The 11,144-nt window shown below is 40.1% G+C and overlaps 2 non-coding genes across 2 annotated transcripts; one reads left to right on the forward strand and one right to left on the reverse strand.

The window, feature by feature from the left end:
* The first annotated feature begins 5,260 nt into the window (after positions 1-5,260).
* Positions 5,261-5,368, forward strand: LOC148572262 (small nucleolar RNA R71). The gene has a single exon (XR_015908908.1). It is a non-coding gene; the product is annotated as a small nucleolar RNA R71 (small nucleolar RNA).
* A 2,802-nt stretch (positions 5,369-8,170) lies between these two features.
* Positions 8,171-8,278, reverse strand: LOC148572263 (small nucleolar RNA R71). Its single transcript, XR_015880445.1, has one exon. It is a non-coding gene; the product is annotated as a small nucleolar RNA R71 (small nucleolar RNA).
* Between the last annotated feature and the right edge of the window lie 2,866 nt (positions 8,279-11,144).

Raw genomic sequence — 11,144 nt, forward strand, 5'->3', positions numbered from 1 at the left:
AGTTTGGGCGTTTAACTCCAGCTTTTGTGCCAGTTTTGGAGTTAAACGCCAGAATTCTTGAGCTGACTTGGAACGCCTGTTTGGGCCATCAAATCTCAGGAAAAGTATAAACTATTATATATTGCTGGAAAGCCCAAGATGTCTACTTTCCAACGCAATTGAGAGCGCGACAATTGGGCTTCTATAGCTCCAGAAAATCTACTTTGAGTGCAGGGAGGTCAGAATACAACAGCATCTGCAGTCCTTTTTCAGCCTCTGAATCAGATTTTTGCTCAAGTCCCTCAATTTCAGCCAGAAAATACCTGAAATCACAGAAAAATACACAAACTCATAGTAAAGTCCAGAAGAGTAATTTTTAAATAAAAACTAATAAAAATATAATAAAAACTAATTAAAATATACTAAAAACATACTAAAAACAATGCCAAAAAGTGTATAAATTATCTGCTCATCACAACACCAAACTTAAATTGTTGCTTGTCCCCAAGCAACTGAAAATCAAATAGGATAAAAAGAAGAGAATGCACAATGAATTCCAAAAACATCTATGAAGATCAGTATTAATTAGATGAGCGGGGCTTTTAGCTTTTTGCTTCTGAACAGTTTTGGCATCTCACTTTATCCCTTGAAGTTCAGAATGATTGGCATCTATAAGAACTCAGAATCCAGATAGTGTTATTGATTCTCCTAGTTAAGTATGTTGATTCTTGAACACAGCTACTTTATGAGTCTTGGCCGTGGCCCTAAGCACTTTGTTTTCCAGTATTACCACCGGATACATAAATGCCACAGACACATAACTGGGTGAACCTTTTTAGATTGTGACTCAGCTTTGCTAGAGTCCCCAATTAGAGGTGTCCAAGGTTCTTAAGCACACTCTTCTTTTTGCTTTGGACCTCGACTTTAACCGCTCAGTCTCAAGTTTTCACTTGACACCTTCACGCCACAAGCACATGGTTAGGGACAGCTTGGTTTAGCCGCTTAGGCCAGGATTTTATTCCTGTGGGCCCTCCTATCCACTGATGCTCAAAGCCTTGGATCCTTTTTATCACCCTTGCCTTTTGGTTTAAAGGGGTATTGGCTTTTTCTGCTTGCTTCTTTTTTTTTTGCAAGCTTTTCACTGCTTTTTCTTGCTTCAAGAATCAATTTTATGATTTTTCAGATCATTAGATAATATTTCTCCTTTTCCTTTCATTCTTTCAAGAGCCAACAATTTTAACATTCATGAACAATCAAATTCAAAAATATGCACTGTTCAAGCATTCATTCAGAAAGACAATAGTATTGCCACCACATCAAAATAATTAAACTGTTTTAAAATTCGAAATTCATGCACTTCTTTTTCTTTTTCAATTAAAAACATTTTTCATTTAAGAAAGGTGATGGATTCATTTTCATAGCTTTAAGGCATAGACACTAATGATCATGTAATAAAGACACAAATATAGATAAACATAAAGCATAATTTTCGAAAAACAGGAAAATAAAAAACAAGGAAGTTAAAGAACGGGTCTACCTTAGTGATGGCGGCTTGTGCTTCCTCTTGAAGATCTTATGGAGTGCTTGAGCTCCTCAATGTCTCTTCCTTGCCTTTGTTGCTCCTCTCTCATGGTTCTTTGATCTTCGCTAATTTCATGGAGGAGGATGGAATGCTCTTGGTGCTCCACCCTTAGTTATCCCATATTGGAACTTAATTCTCCTAGGGAGGTGTTGATTTGCTCCCAATAGTTTTGTGGAGGAAGATGCATCCCTTGAGGCATCTCAGGGATTTCATGATGAGGAGTTTTCTCATGTTCTTGATGAGGTTCTCTTGTTTTCTCCATCCTTTTCTTAGTGATGGGTTTGTCCTCATCAATGAGAATGTTTCCCTCTATGTCAATTCCAACCGAATTGTGAAGGTGACAAATGAGACGAGGGAAGGCTAACCTTGCCAAAGGAGAGGACTTGTCCGCCACCTTATAGAGTTCTTGGGATATAACCTCATAAACTTCCACTTCCTCTCCAATCATGATGCTATGTATCATGATAGCCCGGTCTATAGTAGCTTCGGACCGGTTGCTAGTGGGAATGATTGAGCGTTGGATGAACTCCAACCATCCCCTAGCCACGGGCTTGAGGTCATGCCTTCTTAGTTGAACCGGCTTCCCTCTTGAATATCTCTTCCATTGAGCGCCCTCTTCACATATGTCCATGAGGACTTGGTCCAACCTTTGATCAAAGTTGACCCTTCTAGTGTACGAGTGTGCATCTCCTTGCATCATGGGCAAGTTGAATGCCAACCTTACATTTTTTGGACTAAAATCCAAGTATTTCCCTCGGACCATTGTAAGCCAATTCTTGGGGTCCGGGTTCACACTTTGATCATGGTTCTTGGTGATCCATGCATTGGCATAGAACTCTTGAACCATTAAGATTTCGACTTGTTGAATGGGGTTGGTAAGAACTTCCCAACCTCTTCTTCGGATCTCATGTCGGATCTCTGGATACTCATTCTTTTTGAGTTTGAAAGGGACCTTGGGGATCACTTTCTTCTTGGCCACAACTTCATAGAAGTGGTCTTGATGCACCTTTGAGAGGAATCTCTCCATCTCCCATGACTCGGAGGTGGAAGCTTTTGCCTTCCCTTTCCTCTTTCTAGAGGTTTCTCCGGCCTTTGGTGCCATAAATGGTTATGGAAAAACAAAAAGCTCTAGCTTTTACCACACCAAACTTAGAAGGTTGCTCGTCCTCGAGCAAAAGAAGAAAGAAGAGAGTAGAAGAAGAAGAAATAGAGGAGATGGAGTGGGCTTTGTGTTTCGGCCAAGGGGGAGAAGTGGTGTTTAGGTTGTGTGAAAATGAAGGAGTGAAGATGGGTTTATATAGGGGTGAGAGAGGTGTGTATGGTTCGGCTATAGAGGGTGGGTTTGGGAGGGAAAGTGGTTTGAATTTGAATGGTGAGGTAGGTGGGGTTTTATAAAGGATGGATGTGAGTGGTGAAGAGAATGGTGGGATTTGATAGGTGAGGGGTTTTTTTGGGGAAGAGGTATTGAGGTGATTGGTGAATGGGTGAAGAAGAGAGAGAGTGGTGGGGTAGTTGGGGATCCTGTGGGGTCCACAGATCCTGAGGTATCAAGGATATCTCATCCCTGCACCAAGTGGCGTGCAAAATGTCCCTTTCTGCCAATCCTGGCGTTAAACGCCAGGCTGCTGCCCATTTCTGGCGTTTAACGCCAGCTTCTTGCCCATTCCTGACATTAAACGCCATTCTGGTGCCCTTTTCTGGCGTTAAACACCCATAATGGTGCCAGACTGGGCGTTTAACGCCCATTCTGCTACCTTTACTGGCGTTTAAACGCCAGTAACTATCTCCTAAATGCCAGTAACTATCTCCTCCAGGGTGTTCTGTTTTTCACTTTGTTTTTACTTTTTCAATTATTTTTGTGACTTCACATGATCATCAACCTACAGAAAACATAAAATAACAATAGAAAATTGAAAATTATCATAGAATAGTAACAATTGGGTTGCCTCCCAATAAGCGCTTCTTTAATGTCAATAGCTTGACAGTGGCTCTCATGGAGCCTCACAGATGTTCAGAGCAATGTTGGAACCTCCCAACACCAAACTTAGAGTTTGAATATGGGAATTCAACACCAAACTTAAAGTTTGGTTATGGCCTCCCAACACCAAACTTAGAGTTTGACTGTGGGGGCTCTGTTTGACTTTGTATTGAGAGAAGCTCTTCGTGCTTCCTCTCCATGGTGACAGAGGGATATCCTTGAGCTTTAAACACAAGGGAGTCTCCATTCACTTAAATGATCAATTCTCCTCTGTCAACATCAATCACAGCTTTTGCTGTGGCTAGGAAGGGTCTGCCAAGGATGATGGATTCATCCATACACTTCCCAGTCTCTAGGACTATGAAATCAGCAGGGATGTAATGGTCTTCAACTTTTACCAAGACATCCTCTACAAGTCCATAAGCCTGTTTCTTTGAATTGTCTGCCATCTCTAGTGAGATTCTTGCAGCTTGTACCTCAATGATCCCTAGCTTCTCCATTACAGAGAGAGGCATAAGGTTTATGCTTGACCCTAGGTCACACAGAGCCTTCTCAAAGGTCATGGTGCCTATGGTACAAGGGATTGAGAACTTTCCAGGGTCCTGTCTCTTTTGAGGTAATCTCTGCCTAGTCAAGTCATCCAGTTCTTTGATGAGCAATGGGGGTTCATTCTCCCAAGTCTCATTACCAAATAACTTGGCATTTAGCTTCATGATTGCTCCAAGGTACTTAGCAACTTGCTCTTCAGTGACATCTTCATCCTCTTCAGAGGAAGAATACTCATCAAAGCTCATGAATGGAAAAAGTAAATTTAATGGAATCTCCATGGTCTCAGAATGAGCCTCAGATTCTCATGGTTCCTCATTAGGGAACTCCATGGAGGTCAGTAGGCGTCCATTGAGGTCTTCCTCAGTGAGAATCACTGCCTCTTCCTCCTCTCCATGTTCGGCCATGTGAGATGTGGTTATGGCCTTGCACTCTCTTTTTGGATTCTCTTCTGTATTGCTTGGGAGAGTGCTAGGAGGGAGTTCAGTAATTTTCTTACTCAGCTGACCCAATTTTGCCTCCAAATTTCTAATGGAGGACCTTGTTTCAGTCATGAAACTTTGAGTGGTTTTGATTAGATCAGAGACAATGGTTGTTAAGTCAGAGGGGTTTTGCTTAGAATTCTCTATCTGTTGTTGAGAAGATGATGGAAAAGGCTTGCTATTGCTAAACCTGTTTCTTCCACCATTATTGTTGTTGAAACCTTGTTGAGGTCTCTGTTGATCCTTCCATGAGAGATTTGGATGATTTCTCCATGAAGGATTATAGGTGTTTTCATAGGGTTCTCCCATGTAATTCACCTCTCCCATTGCTGGGTTCTCAGGATCATAAGCTTCTTCTTCAGAGGAAGCTTCCTTAGTACTGCCTGTTGCTGCTTGCATTTCAGACAGACTCTGAGAAATCATATTAACTTGTTGGGCTAATATTTTATTCTGAGCCAATATGGCATTCAGAGTATCAATCTCAAGAACTCCTTTCTTCTGATTTGTCCCATTATTCACAGGATTCCTTTCAGAAGTGCACATGAATTGGTTATTTGCAACCATTTCAATGAGTTCCTGAGCTTCTGCAGGCGTCTTCTTCAGATGAAGAGATCCTCCAGCAGAGCTATCCAATGACATCTTGGATAGTTCAGACAGACCATCATAGAAAATTCCTATGATGCTCCATTCTGAAAGCATGTCAGAAGGGCACCTTCTGATTAGTTGCTTGTATCTTTCCCAAGCTTCATAGAGGGACTCGCCATCCTTCTGTCTAAAGGTTTGGACTTCCACTCTAAGCTTACTCAATTTTTGAGGTGGAAAGAATTTTGCCAAGAAGGCATTGACTAGCTTTTCCCAAGAGTTCAGGCTTTCTTTAGGTTGTGAATCCAACCATGTCCTAGCTCTGTCTCTTACAGCAAAAGAAAAAAGCATAAGTCTGTAGACTTCAGGGTCAACCCCATTGGTCTTGACAGTGTCACAGATTTGCAAGAACTCAGCTAAGAACTGATGAGGATCTTCCAATGTAAGTCCATGAAACTTGCAATTCTGTTGCATTAGAGAAACTAATTGAGGCTTAAGCTCAAAGTTGTTTGCTCCAATGGCAGGGATAGAGATGCTTCTCCCATAGAAATCAGGAGTAGGTGCAGTAAAGTCACCAAGCACCTTCCTTGCATTGTTGGCATTGTTGTTTTCGGCTGCCATGGTTTCTTCTTCTTTGAAAAGCTCTGTTAGGCCCTCTAAAAAGAATTGTTCTTTAGCTTCTCTTAGTTTTCTCTTCAAGGTCCTTTCAGGTTCAGGATCAGCTTGAACAAGTATGCCTTTATCTTTGTTCCTTGAGGAGGAGTCTTAGTCCCTTAAATAGAAGGATGTGAGAAGAGGGGAAGAATTTTTGAAAATTAATTAAAAGATTTTAAAAAGAAATTTGAAAAATTGATTGAGATTTTCGAAAACTAAGATTGGGAAAGAAATAAAGTGATTTTTGAAAAAGATTTTGAAATTAGAAAAAGATATGATTGAAAAAATTAATTTTGAAAAAGATGTGATTGAAAAGATATGTTTGAAAAGATATGATTGAAAATCAATTTAGAAAAAGAAAATTTTTAAAATTAAAGTTGATTACTTGACTATCAAGAAATTAAAAGATATGATTTTAAAATTTAAAGTTTGATCCTTTCTTAATAGGCAAGTAACAACTTAAAAATTTTGAAGTAAATCTTTAATTGAAGCAAGGATTTTTGAAAATAAATATAAAATGGAAAGAAATTGATTTTGAAAGAGATATGATTGAAAAGATATGATTTGAAAAAGATTTGATTTTAAAAAGTTATGAAAACTTGAAAAAAATGTGAATTAAAAACAAAATCTTCCCTCTAGTGTCATCCTGGCGTTAAATGCCCAAAACTCTACCTTTTTGGGCGTTAAACGCCCAGCCAGGTACCCTGGCTTGCGTTTAAACGCCAGTTTTCCTTCTTCACTGGGTGTTTTGAACGCCTAGCTTTTTCTGTTTGATTCCTCTGCTGAATGTTCTAAATCTTCAATTCTCTGTATTATTGACTTGAAAAGACACAATTTTGAAAATATTTTTTGAATTTTTGATGATGAGAAACAATAAAAATGCAACTAAGATCAAGTAAACAACGCATGCAAGACACCAAACTTAGAAATTTTCATACTAGAGACACTAACAAATTGAAGATGCCTATTAAAAATAACAAAACACACAAAACAAGAGTATTTAAAGATCAGAACAAGTAAATCATCAAGAACAACTTGAAGATTAATGAAGAACATAATGCATGTATTCGAAAAATGCAAGAAAAATAAAAACATGCAATTGACACCAAACTTAAAAATTGATACTGGACTCAAACAAGAAACATAAAATATTTTTTATTTTTATGGTTTTATACATTTTTTTGTGACTTTCGAAACTTGAGTGGAAATGAAAATAGAAGAGATTCAAAATTTTTAATAAGAATTCCAGGAATCATTGCAATGTTAGTCTAAGACTCCGGTCCAGGAATTAGACATGGCTTACTAGTCAGCCAAGCTTTCAGTGAAAGCTCCGGTCCAAAACACTAGACATGGCCAATGGCTAGCCAAGCTTTAGCAGATCATTGCTTTCAACAGCATAATTGATAGAAATCAACAAGCTCTTGTGATGATAAGTTGAAACCTCGGTCCAAAAGATTAGACATGGCTTCTCAGCCAGCCAGACTTCAATAAATCATCAAAAACTCTGAAGAACAAAATAGAAAATCTTTTTGTATTTTTGAAAAAAAAAATTTTCAAAAAATAAAAAGGAAAAGTACCTAATCTAAGCAACAAGATGAAAATCTTTTAAAAATCTTTTAATTAATTTTCGAAAATTCTTCCCCTCTTCTCACATCCTTCTATTTAAGGGACTAACACTCCTCCTCAAGGTACAATTCGAACTCTATTCCTCTTAATAAGTTCGAATTCTCTTCTATCTACCTCCTCCTTCTATTCTTCTTTTCCTCTAACATCTCAAAGAAATCTCTATACTGTGACATAGAGGATTCCCTACTTTCTTGTTCTCTTCTCTTTCATATGAGCAGGAACAAAGATAAAGGCATACTTGTTCAAGCTGATCCTGAACCTGAAAAGACCTTGAAGAGAAAGCAAAGAGAAGCTAAAGAACAATTCTCTTTAGAGGGCCTAACAGAGCTCTTCAAGGAAGAAGAAACCATGGCAGCCGAAAACAACAACAATGCCAACAATGCAAGGAAGGTGCTTGGTGACTTTACTGCACCTACTCCTGATTTCTATGGGAGAAGCATCTCTATCCCTGCCATTGGAGCAAACAACTTTGAGCTTAAGCCTCAATTAGTTTCTCTAATGCAACAGAATTGCAAGTTTCATGGACTTCCATTGGAAGATCCTCATCAGTTCTTGCAAATCTGTGACACTGTCAAGACCAATGGGGTTGACCTTGAAGTCTACAGACTTATGCTCTTTCCTTTTGCTGTAAGAGATAGCACTAGAACATGGTTGGATTCACAACCTAAGGAAAGCCTGAACTCTTGGGAAAAGCTAGTCAATGCCTTCTTGGCAAAGTTCTTTCCACCTCAAAAATTGAGTAAGCTTAGAGTGGAAGTCCAAACCTTTAGACAGAAGGATGGTGAGTCCCTCTATGAAGCTTGGGAAAGATACAAGCAATTGATCAAAAGGTGCCCTTCTGACATGCTTTCAGAATGGAGCATCATAGGAATCTTCTATGATGGTCTGTCTGAACTATCCAAGATGTCAATGGATAGCTCTGCTGGAGGATCTCTTCATCTGAAGAAGACGCCTGTAGAAGCTCAAGAACTCATTGAAATGGTTGCAAATAACCAATTCATGTGCACCTCTGAAAGGAATCCTGTGAATAATGGGTCAACTCAGAAGAAAGGAGTTCTTGAGATTGATACTCTGAATGCCATATTGGCTTAGAATAAAATATTGACCCAACAAGTCAATATGATTTCTCAGAATCTGTCTGAAATGCAAGCAGCAACAGGCAGTACTAAGGAAGCTTCCTCTGAAGAAGAAGCTCTTGATCTTGAGAACCCAGCAATGGAAGAGGTAAATTACATAGGAGAACCCTATGGAAACACCTATAATCCTTCATGGAGAAATCATCCAAATCTCTCATGGAAGGATCAACAGAGACCTCAATAAAGTTTCAACAACAATAATGGTGGAAGAAACAGGTTTAGCAATAGCAAGCTTTTTCCATCATCTTCTCAGCAACAAACAGAGAATTCTAAGCAAAGCCACTCTGACTTAACAACCATTGTCTCTGATCTAATCAAAACCACTCAAAGTTTCATGGCTGAAATAAGGTCCTCCATTAGAAATTTGGAGGCACAAGTGGGACAGCTGAGTAAGAAAATTACTGAACTCCCTCCTAGCACTCTCCCAAGCAATACAGAAGAAAATCCAAAAAGAAAGTGCAAGGCCATAACCACATCTCACATGGCCAAACATGGAGAGGAGGAAGAGGCAGTGATTCCCACTGAGGAAGACCTCAATGGACGCCCACTGACCTCCATGGAGTTCCCTAATGAGGAACCATGGGAATCTGAGGCTCACACAGAGACCATAGAGATTCCATTGAATTTACTTCTGCCATTCATAAGCTCTGATGAGTATTCTTCCTTTGAAGAGGATGAAGATATTACTGAAGAGCAAGTTGCTAAGTACCTTGGAGCAATCATGAAGCTAAATGCCAAGTTATTTGGTAATGAGACTTGGGAGAATGAACCTCCATTGCTCATCAAAGAACTGGATGACTTGAGTAGGCAAAGATTACCTCAAAAGAGACAGGACCCTGGGCACTATGACCTTTGAGAAGGCTCTGTGTGACCTAGGGTCAAGCATAAACCTTATGCCTCTCTCTGTAATGGAGAAGCTATGGATCATTGAGGTACAAGCTGCAAGAATCTCACTGGAGATGGCAGACAATTCAAAGAAACAGGCTTATGGACTTGTAGAGGATGTCTTGGTAAAGGTTGAAGACCATTACATCCCTGTTGATTTCATAATTCTAGAGACTGGGAAGTGTGTGGATGAATCCATCATCCTTGGCAGACCCTTCCTAGCCACAGCAAAAGCTGTGATTGATGTTGACAGAGGAGAATTGATCATTCAAGAGAATGAAGACTCCCTTGTGTTTAAAGCTCAAGGATATCCCTCTGTCACCATGGAGAGGAAGCATGAAGAGCTTCTCTCAATACAGAGTCAAATAGAGCCCCCACAGTCAAACTCTAAGTTTGGTATTGGGAGGCCACAACCAAACTTTAAGTTTGTTATTGAACCCCCATATTCAAACTCTAAGTTTGGTGTTGGGAGGTTCCAACATTGCTCTGAACATCTGTGAGGCTCCATGAGAGCCACTGTCAAGCTATTGACATTAAAGAAGCGCTTGTTGGGAGGCAACCCAATTTTTACTTATCTATGTTAAATTTCTATTGTTATTTTATGTTTTCTGTAGGTTGATGATCATGTGAAGTCACAAAAATAATTGAAAAAGCAAAAACAAAGTGAAAAACAGAATGAAAAATAGAACACCCTGGAGGAGATAGTTACTGGCGTTTAAACGCCAGTAAAGGTAGCAGAATGGGCGTTAAACGCCCAGTCTGGAACCATTTTGGGCTTTTAACGCCAGAAAAGGGCACCAGACTGGCGTTTAACGCCAGGAAAGGGCAAGAAGCTGGTGTTAAACGCCAGAAATGGGTAGCAGCCTGGCGTTTAACGCCAGGATTGGCAGAAAGGGGTGTTTTGCACGCCACTTAGTGCAGGGATGAGATATCCTTGACACCTCAGGATCCGTGGACCCCACAGGATTCCCACCTACCCCACCACTCTCTTTCTTCTTCACCTATTCACTAATCACCTCAATACCTCTTCCCCAAAAATCTCTCACCTATCAAATCCCACCATTCTCTTCACCACTCACATCCATCCTTCATAAAATCCCACCTACCTCACCATTCAAATTCAAACCACTTTCCCTTCCAAACCCACCCTCTATACCCGAATCATACACAACCCTCTCACCCCTATATAAACCCATCTTCACTCCTTCATTTTCACACAACCTAACCAACACTTCTCCCCCTTGGCCGAATCACAAAGCCCACTCCATCTCCTCTATTTCTTCTTCTTCTACTCTCTTCTTTCTTCTTTTGCTCGAGGACGAGCAACCTTCTAAGTTTGGTGTGGTAAAAGCTAAAGTTTTTTATTTTTCCATAACCATTTATGGCACCAAAGGCCGGAGAAACCTCTAGAAAGAGGAAAGGGAAGGCAAAAGCTTCCACCTCCGAGTCATGGGAGATGGAGAGATCCCTCTCAAGGGTGCATCAAGACCACTTCTATGAAGTTATGGCCAAGAAGAAGGTGATCCCCGAGGTCCCTTTTAAGCTCAAAAAGGGCGAATATCCGGAGATCCGACATGAGATCCGAAGAAGAGGTTGGGAAGTTCTTACCAACCCCATTCAACAAGTCGAAATCTTAATGGTTCAAGAGTTCTATGCCAATGCATGGATCACCAAGAACCATGATCAAAGTGTGA

This window comes from Arachis ipaensis, chromosome B3 (assembly GCF_059453495.1).
Source record: "Arachis ipaensis isolate K30076 ecotype BB chromosome B3, ASM5945349v1, whole genome shotgun sequence".
In the NCBI taxonomy this organism is placed as follows: domain Eukaryota; kingdom Viridiplantae; phylum Streptophyta; class Magnoliopsida; order Fabales; family Fabaceae; genus Arachis; species Arachis ipaensis.